General features: G+C 43.0%; 1 pseudogene; it reads right to left on the minus strand.

Moving 5' to 3' along the window:
* Positions 1-17,948: 17,948 nt before the first annotated feature.
* LOC101145474 (V-type proton ATPase subunit E 1-like) lies at positions 17,949-18,696 on the minus strand (annotated as a pseudogene).
* Between the last annotated feature and the right edge of the window lie 1,251 nt (positions 18,697-19,947).

The raw sequence follows: 19,947 nt of genomic DNA on the forward strand, positions 1-19,947 counted from the left end.
AGGCTTTGGGCCCAAACTCCAACCAGCTTGCCCAGTCCCCACTTTGCTTGTCAAAGGCCTTGACTAATGCTTTGAAATGACAGCTGGTAAGGACCTGTCAATTTACTTGGCCTTTCCTTTACCCAGTTTTTATCAGGGAGCAGGGGAATCACAAATTTCCCCTTAAAATGTGCAATCTCTTACAAAAGTTATTCCATACACGTTTGCATGAAGCAATGGATGAGAAGACTTAAGCGTGTTTATTAAGTGGTAATGGATTTCCTTTGTTCTCGGACTCACTGTTTTTGTCCTAGTCTCCTCATAAAGGACTGGATCTCAGTGCCTCACAATTGTCATGGACAAAGAGCTTGATTTTGAATTATGGTTCAAGAAGAGGGTGGTTTTGACCCCAACCTAGGATATCAGTTTTTCCATCTTCCGCCACTGTCTCAAAACGAATTCCACATCTCTGTCTTTCTTCTAGAGTAGTTATCTTCAAATTTTTTTGCTCACATACTTCCTAAAAGAATTTTGAGGCCAGGCCTGGTGGTTCACACCTGTAATCTCAGCACTTTGGGAGACCAAGGAGGGTGGATCACTTGGGCTCAGGAGTTTGAGACCAGCCTGGACAACATGGCGAAACCCTGTCTCTACAAAAAATACAAGAGTTAGTTGAGTGTGGTGGTGCATGCCCATAGTCCCAGCTATTCAGGAGGCTGAGGTGGGAGGATTGCTTGAGGCCAGGAGGTCAAGGTTGCAATGTGTGAGCTATGATCACACTACTGTACTCCAGCCTGGGAGACAAAGCAAGACCCTGTCTCAAAAAAAAAAAAAAAAAAAAAAGAATTTGACAAACTATCTCTTTGCTTATTTTTAGATTGAAGTTACAAATTTGTCTTCTTAAATTCAAATATTTGCAGGAGATTTAATTTCTGATATGTGATATTGTCATTTTATTTTATTTTATTATTTTTTGAGATGCTGTCTCTCTCTGTCCCCAGGCTGGAGTGCAGTGGCATGATCTCAACTCACTGCAACCTCCACCTCCTGGGTTCAAGCAGTTCTCCTGCCTCAGCATCCTGAGTAACTGGGATTATAGGTGCCTGCCATCATGCCAGGCTAATTTTTGTAATTTCTTTTAGTAGAGACGGGGTTTAATCATACTGTCCCGGCTGGTCTCGAACTCCTGACCTCAAATGATCCACCTGCCTCGGCCTCCCAAGGTGCTGGGATTACTGGCATGAGCCACTGCGTCAGGCCGATATTGTCATTTTACAATAAAACTCTTACATTACTCTTCTTTATATATTCAAACAATATACCACAGTGTTACTATATCCATATCCACAAAATGGGAGATTTTGTATATATATTATTAGATTTATACATAAGTATTTCAATATGGGGTGTGCTAATATAATGGTAGTATGTTTTAATTTCCACTTGTTCATTGCTGGCATATAGAAAGCAAATGACTTTTGTATATTAATCTTGTATCCTGCAATGTTGCTATAATTAATTGCTTATTAGTTCCAGGGGTTATTTTGTAGATACTTTTGGATTTTCTATATAGATGATCATGTCATCAGCCAACAACAACAGTTTAATTTCATCATTACCAATCAGTATACATTTTATTTCATTTTGTTGTCTTGTTGCATAAGCTAGGACTTCCAATACAATGTTGGAAAGGAATAGTGAAGAGGACATCGTTGCCTTGTTCCTGATCTTAGCAACAATAATGCTTCACATTTTTCACCATTAAGTATAATATTTAGCTGTAGGTTTTTTGTAAATATTCTTTAATCAAGTTGAGGAAGTTTCCCTCTATTTCTAGTTTCCTGAGAGTTTTTATCAGGAATGAATGATGGATATTGTGAAATACTTTTTCTTTCTTTCTTTCTTTTTTTTTTTTTTTTTGAGACAGACTCTCACTCTGTTGCCCAGGCTGGAGTGCAGTGGTGCAATCTCAGCTCACTGCAACCTCCGCCTCCCAGTTCAAGTGATTCTCCTGCCTCAGCCTCCTGAGTAGCTGGGATTACAGGTGTGCACCACCACACCCAGCTAATTTTTGTTTTTTAGTAGAGACGGGGTTTCACCATGTTGGCCAGGCTAGTCTCGAACTCCTGACCTCAAGTGATTCGTCCGCCTCGGCCTCCCAAAGTGCTGGGATTGCAGGTGAGAGCCACCACACTCAGCCCTGTGAAATACTTTTCCTGTATGCACTGATATGACCATGTGATTTTTCTTCCTCCTCTTCTTCTTCTCCTCCTTTTCTGTCTTCCTTTTCTTCTTCTCCTTTTTTTTTTTTTTTTTTTTTGAGACAGAGCCTCACTCTGTCACCCAGGCTGGAGTGCAGTGGCACGATCTCGGCTCACTGTAGCCTCTGCCTCCCAGGTTCAAGCAATTCTCCTGCCTCAGCCTCCCAAGTAGCTGGGACTACAGGCACATGCCAACATGCCCGGCTAATTTTTTGTATTTTTAGTAGAGATGGGGTTTCAACGCATTAGCCAGGATGGTCTCCATCTCCTGACCTTGTGATCCGCCCGCGTTGGCCTCCTGAAGTGCTGGGATTACAGGCGTGAGCCACCACGCCTGGCCTTTGATTTTTCTTCTTTAGCCCATTGATGTAATTACATATAGATTACATTAATTGAGGGTTGTTTTTTCAGGTTTTGTTTTTAAGACAGACTCTCTCTCTGTCACCCAGGCTGGAGTGCAATGGGGCAATCTCAGCTCACTGCAACCTCTGCCTCCTGTGTTCAAGCAATTCTCCTGCCTCAGCCTCCCGAGTAGCTGGGATTACAGGTGCCCACCACCACACCCAGCTAATTTTTGTATTTTGGTAGAGATAGGGTTTGGCCATGTTGGCCTGGCTGGTCTCAAACTCCTGACCTCAGGTGATCTGCCTGCCTCGGCCTCCCAAAGTGCTGGGATTACAGGCGTGAGCCACAACGCCCAGCCAATTGAGTTTTTAATGTTGAACCAGGCTTGCATGCCTGGAATAAATCACATTTGGTCATGTATATAATTTTTTTAATGCATCATTGGGTGTGCTTTGCTAATATTTTGTTGAGGATTTTTGCATTTATGTTCATGAGAGATACTTGTCTGTAGTTTTCTTTTTAAATTTATTTATTTATTTTAAATTGACAAATCAATTTGTAGTTTTCTTGTAATGTATTTGTCTGGTTTTAATATTAGGGTAATACTGGCCTCATAGAATGAGCTGTTTCTATCTTCTAGAAGATGTTTAGAAAATTAGTATAATTTTTTTCTTAAGTGTTTGGTAGAATTCACTAGTGGATCCATCTGAGCCTAGTACTTTTTGTTTGAAGAGTTTATTATTTATTGATTCTGTTTCTTTAACAGATGCAAGCCTGTTTCAGATTGTCTACTTCTTGTGTGAGTTTTAACAGATTGTGTCTTTCAAGGAATTGGTCCATTTCATCTGGGTTGTCAAATCTGTGGGCATAGAGTTGTTCATAATATTCATTTATTATTCTTTTAACATCCATGGGATTTGAACTGATCTCCTCTCTTTCATTTTCAATATTTGTAATTCATGTCTTTTCTCTTTTTTCTTAGTTAGTGTTGCTAGAACCTTATGATTTTATTCATTTTTACAAAGAAACAGGTTTTGGTTATGTTGATTTTCACTATTGATTTCCTGTTTTCAATTCATTGATCGCTGATATAATTTTTATTATTTATTTTAATCTGATTGCTTTGAAATTGTGTATAGAATCCTAGGTTTTTGGCTTTTTCTCTTTCAACACTAAGTATTCCACTCCATTATCTTCTTGCTTACGTGATTTCTGAGAAGAAGTTGGATATAATTCTTATTTTTGCTCCCCTATAGGTAAGTGGCTTTTTTCCTCTGGCTTCTTTCAAAATTTTTTCTTCATCTTTAATTTTCTGCAGCTTGAATATTATATGTCTAGGTGTAGTTTATTTGTTTGTTTGTTTTTGGCATTATTTTGCTTGGTGATTTCTGAGCTTCCTGATCTGTGGTTTGGTGTCTGGCACTAATTTGGTGAAATTCTCAGGCATTATTGCTTCAAATGTTTCTGTTGTTCCTTTCTCTCTTTCTTCTTCAGGTATTCTCATTATGCCTATATTATACTTTTTGTAATTAGATATTCTTTCTCATTTTTTTCACATCTTTTTTCTCTTCACTTTCAGTTTTCAAAGTTTCTGTTGACATATCCTCAAGCTCAGAGGTTCTTTTTTCTCCAGCCATTTGCAGTGTACTAATGAGTCCATCAACAGCTTTCTTCATTTGTTAGTGGTTTTTTTCTTATCTCTATCATTTCTTTTTTATTCTTTCTTATAATTTTTATCTTTCTGTTTAAATTGTCCATCTGTTTTTGCATGTTATCTACTTTTTCCATTAGAGCTCTTAACGTATTAATCACAGTGAGAGGTGACAACGTGCTAGCAGCCCTTGCTCGCTCTCAGCACCTCCTCGGCCTTGGCATCCGCTCTGGCCATGCTTGAGGAGCCCTTCAGCCTGCCGCTGCACCGTGGGAGCCCCTCTATGGGCTGGCCGAGGCTGGAGCCAGCTCCCTCTGCTTGCAGGGAGGTGAGCATGGAGAGTTGCGGGCGGGAACTGGGGCTGCCCACAGCACTAGCGGGCCAGCGTGAGTTCCAGGTGAGCGTGGGCTCCGAGCCCCACAGTCAGAGTGGCTGGCTGGCGCCGCTGGCTCAGGGCAGTGAGGGGCTTAGCACCCGGGCCAGCAGCTGCAGAGGGGGCACCGGGTCCCCCAGCACTGCCAGCCTGGGCCACACTCAAATTCTCACCAGGCCTCAGCCGCCTCCCTGCAGGGCAGGGTTCAGGACCTGCAGCCCACCATGCCCAAGCCCTGTGGCGGTGGGCTCCCACGCAGCCCCAGCCTCCCCGATGGGCGCCGCCCCCTGCTCCGCAGCGCCCAGTCCCACCGACTGCGCAAGGGCTGATGAGTGCAGGCGCATGGCACGGGACTGGCAGGCATCTCCGCACCCAGCCCTGGAGCGGGATCCACTCCGCGAAGCCAGCTGGGCTCCTGAGTTGGATGGGGACTTGGAGAACTTTTATGTCTAGCCAGAGGATTGTATATGCACCAGTCAGCACTCCGTGTCAAGTTCAGGGCCCGTGGATGCACCAATCAGCACTCTGTATCTAGCTAATCTGGTGGGGACTTTGAGAAACTGTATGTCTAGCTGAAGGATTGTAAATACACCAATCAGCACTCTGTGTCTAGCTCAAGGTTTGTAAACACACCAATCAGCACTCTGTGTCTAGCTCAAGGTTTGTAAATGCTCCAGTCAGTGCTCTGTGTCTAGTTCATCTGGTGGGGATTTGGAGATATTTTACCTCTAGCTAGAGGATTGTAAATACACCAATCAGCACTCTGTGTCTAGCTCAGGGATTGTAAATGCACCAATCAGCTCCCTGTCAAAACGGACCAATCAGCTCTCTGTAAAACAGACCAATCAGCTCTCTGTAAAATGGACCAATCAGCTCTCTGTAAAATGGACCAATCAGCAGGATGTGGGTGGGGTCAGATAAGGGAATAAAAGCAGGCTGCCGGAGCTAGCAGTGGCAATGTGCTTGGCTGTTCTTCTGCATTGTGGGGGGTTTGTTCGTTTGCTCTTTGCAATAAATTTTGCTGCTGCTCACTCTTTTGGTCACTACTGTGTTTATGAGCTATAACACCGCGAAGGTCTGCAGCTTCACTCCTGAAGCCAGCAAGACGACAAACCCACCAGAAGGAAGAAACTCTGAACACGTCTGAACATCAGAAGAAATCAACTCTGGACACACAACATTTGAGAACTGTTAACAGTCACCGCGAGGGTTTGCGGCTTCATTCTTGAAGTCAGTGAGACCAAGAGCCCACCAATTTCAGACACAATAGTAGTTTTAAATTCCCAGTAGGGGAATTCCAACATCCCTGCCATGTCTGTGTCTGGTTCTGATGCTTGCACTATTTGTTCAAGCTGTGGTTTTTTTGCCTTTTAGTGTGCCTTCTAATTTTTTTGTTGGAAAAAAATGAGCAATTTTGTACTGGGTAAATGGAACTGTGGTAAATAGGCCTTTAGAGCCTGGGGAGCAGAGTGAGACCTATCTCTAAACAAACAACAACAACAAAACCTTAACTAAGCATGCCTGTATTCCCAGCTACTTGGGAGGCTGAGGCAGAAGGAGCACTTGAGCCTAGGAGTTCGAGGCTACAGTGAGCTATAATTGAGCCACTGCACACCAGCCTGGGCGACAGAGTGAGACTCCGTCTTGGGGGGAAAAAAAGGTATAGATCTTTAGTAATGTAGAAGTGCGGTGTTGCAGGAGGGAGAAGTGTTCTACAGTTCTATTATTAGGTCTCAGTCTTTTGGTGAGCCTTTGGGTCTGGGCTGTGAACTTCACCAGTGCTTCTCAGCTTTTGTTTTTTCCCCTTAGGTGGGGGCAAAACCACTAGAGGAGACTGAAGTTGGGTATCTCCCTTCTCCTACAGGGAAGCTTAGAGGAAGCTGGAGTTGGTATTTCCTTTCCCCCAGGTGGGAGGCTACAGGCTGCTGGAGTTGGGTATTTCCCTTCCCCGGGGTAGGTTAGCCTCTGGCAAAATTCTTTCTTCTGAGGGTAGACCTTTTTAAAAACAACAGAATGCTCTGGCATACTGCAAAATGGTTTATTTCGCCTCCCTCTGCTAGAAGCATGAAGGGATTTTTCTCTGAGATTTACTGTGAGGATCTGGTAGATCTCTGAGAGGTAAAAATCACAAAAGTGTTGGGGAATCTCCATAACTCAGTACCCCTGGAATGTTTTTTTTCTTTTGAGACAGGGTCTTGCTCTGTCACCCAGACTGGAGTGCAGTGACATGCTCATGGCTCACTGCAGCCTCAACCCGTCTGGGCTCAAGCGATTCTCCTGCCTCAGCCTCTTGAGGAGCTGGGACTACTGGAGTGCACTACCAAACCCAGCTAATTTTTAAAGTTTTTAAAGAGACGGGGTCTTGCCATGTTGCCTAGCCTGATCTTAAACTGTTGAGCTCAAGCAATCCTCCCACCTCAGCCTCCCAAAGTGTTGGGATTACAGGTGTGAGCCACCATGCCTGGCCCCTGGTGGAATTTTTAACTCTCTGAGTTGTCCACACTGATTCTCCAAAAATTGGGGCAGTTACAGTTTAGGTTTTCCTATTCCTGTTTTCAAACCTCCTGTAGAGGCTTCTGCTCATCTATTGCATTTCCAGTAACTTGTGACTGCCTGTATTTTCCTGTCTCTCCAATTTTGGCAGCAGCAATCTCCCTAGTGGTCTCATTCCTCTAACAAATCTAAGAAGAGTTGTTCAGCTTTTGTTTGGTTTTGTTATTGTTGCTCAGCTTTTTAACTTGTTTAGATGGAGTGTTACCTTCTAAGCTCCTTACATGCTGGACTGGAAACCAAATTTCTGTCCTTCGTTTCTGAAGGACAGTTTTCCTGAATACTATTCTTGCTTGGCAGGTTTTCTTTCAGTGCTCTGAATATATCATCCCACTCCCTTCTGTCCCTAAGGTTTCTGCTGAGAAATCTGCTGATAATTTTATAAGAGCTCCCTTGTACTTGATGAGTCACTTTACTCTTGCTGCCTTCAGAGTCTCTCTTTGACTTTTGACAGTTTATTATGTGTCTCAGGGATGGCTTCTTTGGATCATATATTGTATCCCATAAGTCCCTTAGGCTTTCTTAACTTTTCTTCATCTTTTTTTCTTTTGTTTCCCCTGACTCAGTAATTTCAAATAACCTGTCTCAAATTTCCTGATTGTTTCTTCTGCTCAATTAAATCTGTTATGATCCCTTCTACTGAATTGTTCAATTCAGTTATTGTTTTTTTCAACTCCAGAATTTCCATTTGGTCTTTTTCTTAACAGATTCTTTTTTTTCTTTTTAGAGACAGGGTCTCACTCTATTGCCCAGGCTGGTCTCAAACACCTGGGCTCATGTAGTCCTCCTGCCTCAGCCTCCCAGAGTGCTGGAATTTCAGGCCTGAGCCACTGCACCCGGCCTCTGCATCTTTGTTGGTATTCTGGTTTTTATGCATCACTTCCTGGTTTCATTTGCCTATCTGATTCTCTTGTAGCCCACTGAGCCTCTTTAAGATGATTATTTTGAATTCGTTGTCAGGTAATTCATAGATCTCTGTTTCTTTAGGGTTCTATTTCTGAGACATAGTTGGTCCTCTGGACCATGTTTCCCGCTATCATCATATGTCTTGTTATTTTTTGCAAGAGTTTGTGGATTGAAGAAATGACCATGTGTTCCAGTTTTAATGGATTGGCTTCATAAAGGGGAAAACCTTAAACATTCAGCTCAACTAACAGTTTGAGGGAGTGGTCTCTCAAACCTTTTCTGGAGATACGTATTCTTGGGCTTGTGCCTGTAATTTCCCAATTCAAGAGGTTTGCTGGTGTCTTTTCAGAAGTTTGTAGTCTCTTGCTCTCTCTGGTGTCTGTCTTACAGTACTGCAAGTTCTCAGGGTCTACAACAAGCTGTTGATGTCTCTTGTTCTCAGCAGTCCCCTGGGGATTCAGTCCCCAGGGGATACACACACACACACACACACACACACACACACACACACACACACACACACACACACACACTACATATTGTATATACACACATACATATATATATATACACATATATATATATGTATAATTTTTTTTTAACTTTATCAGCACTCAATGTCAGGCAAGACAGAAACCGGTCCCTCAGGGAGTCCCCTGAAAAGCCTGAATGTTGGACGCACATTCTACTCTTCTGTTTCACATTCAAGGTAGAAGCTTCAAGTTGAGCATTTACTCCTGAAAGCACCAAGCTGTACTGGCTTTGGGAAAGGGCTATTGTAGGTTAAATGAAAATGGTTCTTCTTACCCATTTTAATATAGCTGTTCTTGACTTTGAACTTGCCTCAGGCACTAGTTTCTAGAATTCTCATAAAAGCTTTTTGGACCATATATTAAGTCAGTGTCTATGGAGGAACAAGGTCTGAGATGTCCTATTATGCTGTATTGCTGATGTTACTCCTCTCAGGAAGATTAGTTTTTGAAAAGAGTACATGCAGAAAGTAAAGATCGGGATTTGGACATCGATTCCCTTAAAGCTAAATATGTTCACATATTCCTTGGAAATTTTTTTGGACATCCACAGGTATGAATACCCAGTTTGAAGATAACCTTTTTGGAGGATTCAAATTAGTATTCTTCTGGCTGTCTTTGGGATTTTGTTTCCTAAGTCTGCCTTGAATGTGCTCTCAAAATACCTACTTCCTATACTGGATCTCTTCCACCCCCAAGCTGGGCACCTGGGTCAGAGGATGTGTCTGGCAGGCTTTGAATGGTATAATGGTTAATTTTATGTGTCAACTTGACTGGGTTAAGGAAGACCCAAATGGCTAGTAAAACATTATTTCTGGGTATGTTTTTAGAGTATTCCCAGAGATTAGCATTTGGGTCAGCGTACTGAGTAAAAATGATTCACCCACCCTAGTGTTAGCAGGTCTTATCCAACTCATTGAGGGCCCATTTGAATGGAATAAAAAGGTAGAGGAAGGGAGAATTCTCTCTCTCTCTCTTGAGCTGGGACATCCATTTCCTTCCTTTGGACATTGGAGCTCCTGATTCTTAGGCCTTCAGACTTCAGGAGTCAGAGCAGCAGCCATCTGGGTCTCAGGCCCCCAGCCTTGGATTGGGAGTTATATCATTGGCTCCCCTGTTTCTCAGGCTTTCAGATTCACACTGAATTTCACTACCATATTTCCTGTTTCTCCAGTGTGCAGGCAGTATATCATGGGACGGACTTCTTGGCCTCTACAATCACTTGAACCAATTCTTACAATGTATCTGCCCTTAATATCTATATAAATATCCTATTGGTTCTGGTTTTTTTGAGAACCCTGACTAATGCAGATTTTGATACTGAGAGTGGTTCTAGAGCAACAGAATTTTAAGGATGAGTTTGCTGAATTGGTTTTGGGGCTTATGGAATTGGCTCTTCAATCTTCTTAGATTTCAAGATGCTAAGGACTCTATATCTAGTAGTCTATTGCATGAGCTATTTATAAAGATATGCATTAGATGCTCCTAGTTTACCAAATATAAGAAGTAAAAACCTAAGTAACTCTGTATATGCTACTTTCAAACATTTTTGGAAAACCAAGGAATATAATGCCGTTGGTTGGTTGCTCCTAATGTCACTGAACAAAATGGTGAAAGAGGAGGATGAGCTCAGAGATTCAAATTACCAGCTTGAGCTTCACATAAATGATCGAAGAGCTTCTACATGTGCCCTGAGGGAGAGCCTTATCTCCTAAAACCTCAGTACTGAAATTGCTGCAAATGAAGCAGAAGATTTCATCTTGTAATTGGCTGAATTACAATGCAAATTGAACACGCAGCCTTATTACAGGGTGTAAGTAGGCAGCCTTACACCCTGCCTACTGTTGAAGTGAGGGTATTCATTGGGAAATAATGTCCCATCCAATATGTTAGCATGGGGACTTAGGGGAAGACCCTAATGAAGCTGAGGACATTGAGTCTTAAATCCTGATAAGTCTCCTTTGCTAGTGGAAGAGTTCTTTCCACCCCCAGAAAAAGTTGCCTGCCTACTCTCAACAGAGGTGGCTTCCCCAACCCCAGCAAAAGTGGCTTCCTCACTCCCAACAAAAATGACCTCCCCCACTGCAGTGGTACTGGCTTTTCTACCTCTGCCCAATGGGATTAATCCTAAATTGCCTGAGGGATGGTAGTGGTCTCCACTAAAGCAGTTGCTAAGCAAGATAATGTTGATTCTTCTCAGGACTCATCCCCACCACTCCTCTTTCTTCTACACCCCTAACTAGACTCAAGTCCCAGCAGGCCCCTAAAGTGATTTATGGCTCATGAGAAGATATGTTATATTCCAAAAGAATTACTTGAGTTTTCTTCTTATATAAGCATAAATTTAGGGAACATGTGTGGGAATGGATATTAAAAGCATATAATAATGGCAGAAGGAACATAAAGTTGGATGGCCTAATTTATTATTTTCCAATCCTGCTCCTTCTTTACAGGCCTAATTTATTGATATGGGCCTACTAAGCAGAGATTCTGCGTTTAATGTTGCCTCTTGGGGAAGTTAGGGCTCTAATCATTTGGTTTTTGGCTGAAACATGGATCAAAAGGTGGCCCATGATGAGCGAGTTGGAAATGCCTGATCTCTCTGGTTTAATGTAGAGGAAGGGATTCAAAGGCTTGGGAAAATTTGAATGTTACAATGGATTTGTCATTTAAGACCTACTAACCCATACAAAGAGAGTCCAGAAGTCATATCTTGCACAATACTTTTAGAAATAAATTTATGAGGGTGTAGTCCCAGCACTTTGGAAGACCAAGGCGGGCAGATCAGTTGAGGTCAGGAGTTTGAGACCAGCCGGGCTAACATGGTGAAATCCCATCTCTACTGAAAGTAAATACACAAAAAAATTAGCCGGGTGTGGTGGCGGACACCTGTAATCCCAGCTACTCAGGAGGCTGAGGCAGAAGAATCACTTGAACCCAGGAGGCAGAGGTTGCAGTGAGCCTAGATCACGCCACTGCACTCCAGCTTGGGTGACAGAGCAAGACTCCATCTTTAAATAAATAAATAAATGAAATTTATGAAGGGTTCTCCAACATCCTTGATCACTGTCTTCTGTAGGCCAGATCTTACAGTGGGAATCACAGCCACTGAACTGGAAAACGAAGGTAGTCAGAGTAATTAGATTACGTGGTGGCAGGGGCCAAGTAGCAGCACTAAACTGCCAAAGGTATGGTGGGCATAGTTACTATAATGGACATCAGAGCCAAAGCAGCAATAGGAATAGCCTGACTCCTGCAGACTTATGGCATTGACTAGTTAATCATGGTGTTCCTAGAAGTGATCTGCATAAGCAGAAAGGTTCCGGGTCAAGTGAACAATAAGTCTAACTCAAATCATTTTAAAAAAGAGTCACAATCCCTCAATGAATTCCCAGACTTGAGCCAGTTTACAGATCCAGAACCCCTTGAATTAAGGGAAATACAGGTCCCCTGGAGGAAGGATCTTGGTGCACTACCAAAAATTTATGCTGTTCATCTTTCCCTCAACCTTCCTCAAAGGGACCTATAGTCTTTAATCACAGTAACTGTGCACTGGGGAAAATAAAATCATCAGACCTTTCAGAGACTACTGGACACTGACTCTGAACTGACCTTGATTCCAGGAGACTCAAAATGTCACTGTGGCACTCCAATCAGAGTAGGGGATTATGGGGGCCAGGTGATTAATGGAATTTTAGTTCAGTTCCATCTCTCAGGGGGCCCAGTGGGTCCCCAAACCCATCCTGTAGTTATTTCCCCAGTTTCAGGATGCATAAGGAACAGATATACTTAGCAGTTAGTAGAACCTCCACATTGGTTCCCTGACAATGAAATGAGGGATATTATCATGGAAAAGGCCACTAGAAGCCACTAGAACTGCCTCCACCTAGGAAAACAGTAAAACAGAAGCAATAACTGCATTCCTTTCATTGCAGAGATTAGTGACACCAGACACAGGGGTGGTGATTCTCACTACATCTCATTCAACTCTCCTAATTGGCCTGTGCAGAAGACAAATGATCTTACAGAGTTAGAGTGGATTATCATAAGCTTAACCAACTGGTGACTCCAACTGCACCTGCTATACTTGATGTGGTTTCATTGCTTGAACAAATGAACACATCCTCTGGTACCTGGTATGCATCTATTGATCTGGGAAATGCCTTTTGCCACACCTGTCTATAAAGCCTACCAGAAACTATTTTCTTCTGGCTGGAAGATCAGAAATATACCTTCACCATCCTACCTCAGGGGTACATCAACTCGCAGTCCTGCCATAATTTAGTTTTCAGGGATCTTGATCATTTTTTCATTCTACAAGATATCGCACTCTTCCATTACATAGATGACGTTATGCTAATTGGACCTAGTGAGCAACAAGTATACTTGAGACTTAGTGGTAAGACATTTGCATGTCAGAGGGTGGGAAATAAATGCCACTAAAATTCAGGAGCCTTCTACGCAGTGGAATTTCTAGAGGGCTAGTGGTGTGGGACATATCCCTTCTAAGGTAAAAAATAAGTTGTAGCATTTGGCCCCTCCTACAACCAAGAAAGAGGCACAATACCTTGTGGGCCTCTTTGAATTTTGGATTTTGCCTCCAAAATGGTCCATTTACAAAGCGACCCAAAAAGTTGCTAGTTTTAAATGAGGCCCAGAACAAAAGAAGACTCTACAATAGGTTCAGCCTGCTGTGCGAACTGCTCTGCCACTTGGCCCATATGATCCAGCAGATCCTATGGTGCTTGGTGAGTCTATGGCAGATAGGGATGCCATTGGGAGCCTATTTAGCAGGCTTGCATAGATGAATCACAGTGTAGGCCTTTGGGATTTTGGAGCAAGGCCCTCCATTATTGGCAGATAACTACAGTCATGAGTCGCTTAATGACAGGGATATGTTCTGAGAAACGTGTTGTTAGGCGATTTTGCCATTGTGCAAATATCATAGAGTTTACTTACGCAAACCTAGATATTATAGCCTACTCTACAACTAGACTATTGCACCTAGGCTATAAACCTGTACAGCATGTTACTGTACTAAATACTGTAGGCAACTGCAACACAATGGTAAGTATTCACGTATCTAAACATAGAAAAGTACAGTACAAAATACAGTTTTATGATTTTATGGAGCCACAGCAGTATATGCGGTCCATCATTGACTGAAACATTACACAGTGCTATTCTTTTGAGAGACAGCTCTTAGCCTGCTACTGTGCCTTAGTAGAAACTAAACACCTGACCATAGGCCACCAAGTTACCATGTTACCTGAGCTGCCCATCATGGATGAGGTGTTATCCGACTCACCAAGCCATAAAGTTGGATGTGCATAGCAGCTCCCCGTCATCAAATAGAAGTGTTATATATGCAGTAAGTCCAGAGCAATCCCTAAAGGCACTAGTAAGTTACATGAATAAGTGGCCCAAATGCCCATGGTCATTCTTACTACACTGCTTTCTTACTCTCTCTCAACCTGTACCTATGGGCTCATGGGGAGTTCCCTGTGATCAGTTGACAGAGAAAGAGAAGGTTTGGGCCTGGTTTAAAGACGGTTCTGTACAATATGCAGGCACCACTTGAAAGTGGACAGGTACAGCACTACAGCCCCTCTCTGGGACATCCTTGAAGGACAGTGCTGAAAGGGAATCTTCCCAGTGTTAGAATGACAGGCAGTGTACTTGGTTCTACACTTTGCTTGGAAGCAGAAATGGCCAGATGTGCGATAATATATTGATTCGTGGGCTATAGCCAATGGTTTGGCACGGCCAGGGACTGGGAAGGAGCATGGTTGGAATATTGGTGACAAAGAAATTTGGGGAAGGAGTATATGGAAAGACTGCTCTGAATGGGCAAAAGACATGAAGATATTTGTGTTCCATATGAATGATCACCAAAGGATGACCTCAGCAGAGAAGGATCTTAATAACTGAGTGAAGAAGGTGATCCATTTTGTGGATATCAATCAGCCTCTTTCCCCAGCCACCCATGTCAACACCCAATGGGCTCATGAACAAAGTGGCTATAGTGACAGGGAGGGAGGTTATGTGTAGGCTTAGCAGCATGGACCTCCACTCACCAAGGTCAGCCTGCCGATAGCCACTTCTGAGCTCAATCTGTCAAGAGCAGAGACCAACACTGAGCCCCCGATATAGGACCATTCCCCAGGATGATCAGCCAGCTACCTGGTGGCAGGTTGATTATAATGGACCATTTCCATTATGAAAGGAGCAACATTTTGTCCTTACTGGAATAGACATTTACTCTGGATACAGATTTGCCTTCCCTGCATGCAATGCTTCTGTCAGCTACCATTCAGGGACTTACATCTTTCCTTATCCACCATTGTGGCATTCTACGCAGCATTGTTTCTGTCCAGGAAACTCACCTCACAGCCAAAGAAATGCAACAGTGGGCCCATGTTCATGGAATTCATTGGTTTTGTCGTGTTCCCCACAACCTGAAGCAGCTGGCTTGATAGAATAGTGGAATGGCCTTTTGAAGACTCACTTGCAGAACCAGCTAAGTGACAATACTTTGCAAGGCAGAAGCAAAGGTTCTCCAGAAGGCTGTATGTGTTCTGAATCAATGTCCAACATACAGTACTGTTTCTCCCATAGTCAGGATTTATAGGTCCAGGAATGAAGGGGTAGAAATGGGAAGGGCACCACACACACTAATTCCCTAGTGACCTACTAACAAAAATTTTGCTTCCTGTTTCTACAAAGGTATGCTCTGCTGGATCCAGAGGGAGGACTGCTTCCACCAGAAGACACAATTGAACTAAATTCCATTGAACTAGAAGTTAAGACTGCCATCCAACCACTTTGGGCTCCTTATGCCTCTGAGTCAACAGGCCAATAAGGGAGTTATGGTGTTGGCTGGGGTAATTGATCCAGACTACCGTGGGGAAATCTGACATAAAAGAGGTAAAAAAGAATATGTCTGGAACACAGGAGATCTCTTAGGGTGTCTCAGTATTACCATGCCCTGTGGTTAAAGTCAATGGAAAACTATAACCCAAACCAGGCAAGACTATGAATGGCCCAGACCTTTAGGAATGAAGGTTTGGTTTACCTCCCCTCCACCCTCAAACCAACCTTGGCCTTCTAGGTTAAGAAGCATAACCAGCTGAGGTTCTTGCTGAAGGCAAAGGGAATACAGGATGGGTAGCTGAAGATGGTAGTTGTAAGTATGAGCTACAGCCATGTCATCAGTTACAGAAAAGAAGACTGTAATTGTCATGAATATTTCATCCCTATTTTTTTAAAGAATGTGTGTATGTACACATATATTAAACAAATATCTTTGTTTTCTTTCCTTTCTTATCCCTTATCATGTAACATAAGATGTATTGACTTTATACTAGTATTCTAAGTACTAGTATTGTTAATACTTTAAAGACATCTTAGTATTTTAAGTATGGGATATCAGAAGACTACACATCACTCACAGACTTTACCTCCTCTTCTGGAAAAGGGATTACTGCATTTTTTGTTGTATGCAGGATAGTTGTATCATGTTAAGTGGAATTATGACCTTGTTATTGTCATTATTTGGAGACTAACTATGGTTTAAGGAGATACATATGGATGCCAAGTTCACAAGGGGCAGACTTGTGATGGTTAATTTTATATGTCAACTTGATTGGGTTAAGGGATGCCCAGATAGCTAGTCAAACATTATTTCTGTGTGAGTCTATGCTGGTGTTCCCAGAGGAAATTCGCATTTGAATCAGCAGACTGAGTAAAAAAGATCCACTGACACTAGTGTGAGCAGTTATCATGTAATCCATTAAGGGTCCACCTGAGTAAAACCAAAAGGTGGCTGGGCGCAGTGGCTCACGCCTGTAATCCTAGTGCTTTGGGAGGCCGAGGTGGGCAGATCATGAGGTCGGGAGTTTGAGATCAGCCTGGCCAACTGGTGAAACCCTGTCTCTACTGAAAATACAAAAAAAATCTAGGCATGGTGGCAGGCGCCAGTAATCCCAACTACTCAGGAGGCTGAGGCAGGAGAATCGCTTCAGCCTGGGAGGTGGAGGTTGCAGTGAGCCGAAACTGCATCACCGCACTCCAGCCTGGGCAACAGAGTGAGACTCTGTCTCAAAAAAAAAAAAAAAAAAGGAGGAAGAAAGTTTTCTCTTTCCCTTCTTGAGCTATGACATCCATCTTCTTTTGCCCTTGAACATCAGGGTTCTTGATTCTCAGGCCTTCACACTCCAGGACTTACACCAGCAGTTCCCTGCACCACTCCCCCACCTTCTTCCAGTTCTCAGGCCTTCAGCCTTGGACTGGTAGTAATATCATCAGCTACCCTCATTCTCAGGCCTTTGAATTTGGACTGAATTGCACCACTTGCTTTTCTAGTTCTTTAGCATGCAGAGAGCATAATGTGGGACTTCTTGGCCTCTGCAATCATGTGAGCCAATTTCCATAATGAACCTCTATTAGGGTTTTCGAGAGAAACAGAACAAATATATAATCTATTTGTTCTGTTTCTCTTGAAAACCCTAATAGAGGTTCATTATGTTTCTCTTGAAAACCCTAATAGAAGTGGTGAGAAATGGACAGCTGTCCTGAGCCCAGATATAATAGCATCAGGGTTTGTGTTTGGCCAGGAGGGTAGGCTATTCCCTCTTCACTCCCAGAAGTCCGCCTCCACCTTTACCTCAGACCCACATATGCTGAGAAAGGAGTGTCACAGTGGCTATCTTCCCTTGCTATCTCCTCCCTCCAGGGAGGTAGGAGGGAAAGGCAACATGAGCTGTTCTTTCCTGGAGTCTGCATGGTTCCTCTTCCGGCTCTGCTCCTTTCATTTTTAAAAAATTTTTTTAAATTATACTTGTTTTTTTTTTTTAAACATTTTTATCTTTGATGACAGTACAACATGAACATAATTTCCACATTGTTTAAAAATCCACATAACTCTTTTAATAAATAAAGCATATTCATGGCTTAGATTTTAAATCACATTTACAGATGAGAGAAAACTTCTAGGCCTAAACAGGTAACAGTGAAGCGACTACTGCTGGAAGGAGTGGTGTGCCACATGCGTCTTAAGCCTCAAGAGTGGAGACTGCAGGGCTAGGAACACCAAACACATCACCTCTAGGCCAGATGGAGAGCCGAGACCCAGGAAGCCCATGCAACCACCATCTGCCCCCTCCCCTAGTGCTGCAGAACCAACTGGACGCTGTGTTACTTTCAGATGAACTGGAGGTGGGTCCTGATCATATTACATGAAGCTTCCCACCATTGTGAATAATTAGGCAAGGCATTTGTGTCAGAGGGGCATCACTGATAAATGCAAAGCAATATTGGGGCAGTAAAGAGGAAGCTACAGAAACATTCGCGTTTCTTCAAATATCAGAATCTTCCACATCACAGCAGGAGAGCTGAGAATGTGCTCCACCTCCTGAAGGCTTAGTCCAAAAATTTCCTGTTGGCTTTTGCACCAAACAAGGCTCCCTGGACTTCTAGCATCATCTGCTGGGCTATGAGATCCAGCCGGCTTTCTGGGGTTTTGGAAACCTTTATTTTATGTTTCCCATTATAGATCTCAACTCCACCAGCTATGTCCTCAGGCAGGTAGGACTCCTGGTCGATTTGGACATCAACATTGTTTTTGGTGGCAATTTTGTACATAGGGATTGCCTTTTGCACCGCAGCCTTTACCAGAGGAAGGTCTTGTTTCCTGCAACGAACAATCATTCGGTGCTCCAGCAACTGGTACAAACCCTGGAGAACCAGTCCATCTAGCAGCACTTGGTACCTGGTTGTATCTTTTACCACCTTGCTGAGTCTCTGTTTTGCTTCATTTAGTAGGTCTGTGATAAGGTCATCTCTCGCTCTGAGGACTTTGAGCCTTGCTTGATTCATCAAATTGGATATCTGAATTTTCTTCTGCTACTCAATCTGTTTCTCTTTCTTCTCATGATATTCCATAATCTTTAGTCTTTGGGTTTCCACAAGCTGACCTTTCTCTATGTTGAATTCTTCTTCTACCTTTGCATCTATTTCTTCTGCTTTCTCATTGGCTTCGTATTCAATGAAAGCCATCATATGCTTTATCTGCTTTTGCATGTCAGCATCACTGACAGCCATGGCAAGAGCAATGCTAGGCCGGAGAGCAGCAGGCTCGAGTTTAAGTTTGAAGGGGAAGGTGGGAGGATTGGGCAGAGGAAACCCCTGTGCAGATCTTTATCAATTTCCTTTACTTTATTAATTTCCACACTTTCTAAGCAAGCCTTGGCTTCAAAATGACCACAGTCAGGTTCTCCAAATGAGTGCAATATTTTATAGATGTCTTTCCTCTGCACAGCCCAAGTAAAAAGTATGAGCAATTCTACTAAACTGAGTCTCAAGCCAAGACACCCCTCACAGCTTCCCTCTGAAACTGGGCAGTAATGCTTCCACCTCAGGAGTCATGCTGTCTTTGGGAAAATGCACTGTTTCACTGGGTGCCTGGCAGCATGGGTCTCTGCTTTATCCCAGCCTACCCCTATGTCTGTGCTTTGGTGAGTATCTCAATCTCTATTTTTAGGTAGGTTCCTCACACTGTTAACAGAGTAATGGGTATAACCCTGACCTGGGCCTATCCTGGGAGTCTTCTGACCTGCTTATTCCCATGCCCCAGGCTCTAAGTGTCAAGAATTTGACAGGGATGCTCAATAAATGAAAAATAAGAACCTTTAACCCAACCAACGTCATATATGGCAACCCAAACCTTCTCCAGGACTCAATCTATTACCAAGGCTCTAGGCAATCCATAATAACCTAGATCTAGGCCAAAACCAAATGACAGTAACCAATACCCTTCATCCAGTCTCTTCCTCTAGACTAGTTGCTCTTTGTTTTTTGTTTGTTTTTAAGACAGGGTCTTGCTCTGTCACCCAGGCCGGAGTGCATGGCACAATCATGGCTCACTGCAGCGTCAGCCTCCCAGACTCAAGCAATCCTCCCATCTCAGCCTCCCGAGTAGCTGGGACTACAGGTGCAAGTCACCACACCTGGCTTAGACTGGTTGCTCTTTGAGGGCCACTGGAACACTGTCCGCAAGAGAGATCAGCCCAACACAAAGAAGTTATCAATAAGCGTTTAGTGAATTTGACTTTTCCTCCTTACACTACAGAGCTACCACCTACAAAACCCTAAAAACACTTTTCCAACATTTCTTCTCTTAAGTAACAAACCCAGTCTCCTGTAATCTAGGTTTTATTCATTTAGACAAGCATTTACGTCTAATTTACGTAGGTTGCTGAAGAAAAGCAAGACAGATATCCCTTGCCTTCAACATGCAGTCACAGGAGAAATAAGGGACACACAATTAAGTTATAGTGTAGTATCATGATTCTT

This window comes from Gorilla gorilla, chromosome 1 (genome assembly GCF_029281585.2).
Source record: "Gorilla gorilla gorilla isolate KB3781 chromosome 1, NHGRI_mGorGor1-v2.1_pri, whole genome shotgun sequence".
Lineage (NCBI taxonomy): Eukaryota > Metazoa > Chordata > Mammalia > Primates > Hominidae > Gorilla > Gorilla gorilla.